Below are 2,903 nucleotides of genomic sequence, written 5' to 3' on the forward strand. Positions count from 1 at the left end.
CTCTTGCTCATATGTTATTTCTTTAAATTCCTCTGTATCTGCCAATTCCTTTCTATATAATGACTCAGTATATTCCTTCCATCTTCTTTTAATACTTCTTTCCCATACTAAAAGTAAAAAGGTACATTAATTCTAATAAAAGCAAAGGAGTTTGGCATCTTAGTTTGTCAAATTGTATTGTATAAGCCTGTGCAGGGTTATGAGTTATTTATTATGGCCCTTCCAGCCATAGTGTTTTTAACTCCTACTAAATTATTAGAATGTTGTTATATGCCATGAAGTTGGAACTGACTCATAGCTGACCCTCCAGCGAGTTTTCAAAAGCTGTAAATCACATGGGAGGAGATTAGCCATCTTTTTCTCCTTTGTAGCAGCTGATGGATTTGCTGCATTTGCAATGCAACAACTTTCTGCTAGGTCACCAGCCAGAACAATGCAGATGTGAAAAGTATCTTTGACCCACCAAGGGGATTGAATGTTAACTACTTAGTAATGTAAGTAGCCCTGTCGTGGGGTGAAGCCATGCCATTATCATGTATGGAACTCTACTATGAGGTTTGGTTCGTTTTCTCATCGCACTAGACTTCAAATGAGTCACCCCAGAGTCAGGAGAGAGGTGACTCGATCTCACTGACAAGGAGGAAAAAGAGACAGAAATGTGAGCTTATCCTTTGACCTGAGATCCCTTGGTGAAACCTCTTAGATCCAGTAGATAGAACAGTAACCTTTGATGAAGTAGATAGACTAAGAGAAGAGGTAATAGTAGAATTAAAGTTACAAACAAAAATATCTGAGTGGCTGAATGGAAAACCAGCTTGTTTTGTAAACCTCCAGTCAAATCACAATTAAAAAAAAAAGTAGTGGCCGAAAAACTGCTGTGAAAGGCAGATGCAGTGGCAACAGAACCAGAAGACCGGTTGAAAACAGAGTAGTTGCTTCTCAGCTCACAGAGCAAGAAAACTGAACTCCAGGAGGGAAAACAGGAGGATTGCCTGCAGAGAGGGTTCCCTGGGACATTTGTTGGGGATCTAGGCTTGCCAGCCAACAGAGCTGGAGCCAAGTGCCTCAACCGTTAGGCTTGCTACTGGAGTGGGGTACTTTGGAAGCATTTAAATTGGCACAGCTGTGCTAAAAGTTTTTGTAACACCAGAATAGTGTAGAGGTCAAGGCCAAGGGCCAATTGGCCAGAGAAAGGCCTGCCTTTGGGCACAGCTGAGTAGCAAGGCTGTCCTGATTGAACAACTATATCTTGAGTGTTGCTAATCCTGGGCTGTAATCTGTTACTTCCCCAATAAATCCTATAACTGTGAGCATTGTTGTGAGTTCTATGTGGTCATTGAAAACACAGAATGCTTCGAAGAGAGGCGGTGTCAGAATTGGGGAAATGGTTGAAAAGTGGGAACATGCCTGATCTCATAAGAATCAGCCATGGGCTGTTGATGCTGATTTTTATTCTCCCCTACTCTTGAAGTTAGGGAGCTCAGATATTGTCTCCATGTCATTTTTATAGCCTGGAACAATTGATTGTAATAGGTTACCTGTATGGCTAAAAATAGCTCATGAATACTATAGCATCTTGCTTCATTCTCAGAGCCTGAATCTAGGGGCTCTACAGATTGAGAAATATTACTCAAGATCAGCTTTTCTGGTTCCAGCATTTACCTGAGAAGAGCATAAAGTAGGAAATGGAGAAATAATATCATAAAACATGGCTAATACTCTGATATAAGCGGTGTCACAGTTCTTCTTTACAGGTCAACTATGCTTCAAAGAGATGACAAGATTAGAATTTGGACTCTTGAATGCTCAGAGTCTACATTTATGCCCTTTCTATACCAGTTCTCTCATATTGTATTTTTTTTAAAAAAAAACAACCCATGTATATATCAAAATTTATTTTTAACAAACATCCAAAATTGGAAATCCAGATGAATAAAAATTAAACTTCCATCTATATCTTGCTTTATTTAAAAAAGCCCTTTATTATATCATATCTAAGTGTATAACTTAAAACTGTAAAACTTTTTTTTATAATTTTTATTGCAGTTTTAATGAAAGTTTACAGAAAACTTGGATTTCTATTCATTCATTATTGCACATTTTCCTCCCTACCCTCACCCCAAACACTATAAAACTTCTTGAAGAAAAATCTTTGGAACTTTGGGTTAGATTACATAAAATTATTAAGTCTTTATTCTTCAGTAGAGTCTGTTAAAAGAATAAAAGTACAAGCCACATACTCAATTCATTGCCATGGAGTCAGAACTGACTCATAACTAACCCCCCAGTGGTTTTTCAGAAGCTGTAAATTGCTTGGGCAGAGAGTGCTCAACCTTCACTATCAGAGCAGCTGATGGATTTGAACCATATGCTTGTGGGTTGACAATACAACTCCTTACTTACTAGGCTACCAGAATTCCCACCAGAGTTGCAGACTGGGGAGAAATAGTGGCAAACCATATATCTAGTAAAGGGATTTTGTATAGCATATGTAAGAAACCCTCAAAAACAATAATAGAATATATATGATAAGGATTAGCCCCTGCCCCACCTGAATCAGAAAGACTGAAGAGTGCATCAGCTCAAACTGCTCTTAACTGCTTTGTTGTTGTTGTGTACCGTTTAGTCAGAATTGATCCACAGCTGAGCCTCCGGCATTTTCAGAGGCAGTAAATCGTATGGGAGGAGATTGTCCATCTTTCTCCGGTGGAACACAGCTGATAGATTTTTTTTTTTTTTAGAATCAAAATTTATTTGTAAAGATTTTTTCAATTCATAAATAGTACAAAAACAGAAATTTACTTCGATTTTTTTAACATAAGTTAAAACGTTTGTCTGAGGCACCAATACATTCACATACAGATCCCCAGTTCCCAGGTTCAGTCAGCAGGTTAATGTTAACA

Source organism: Elephantulus edwardii, unplaced genomic scaffold, assembly GCF_000299155.1.
Source record: "Elephantulus edwardii isolate Elephantulus edwardi_28Jun2011 unplaced genomic scaffold, EleEdw1.0 scaffold00077, whole genome shotgun sequence".
NCBI lineage: Eukaryota > Metazoa > Chordata > Mammalia > Macroscelidea > Macroscelididae > Elephantulus > Elephantulus edwardii.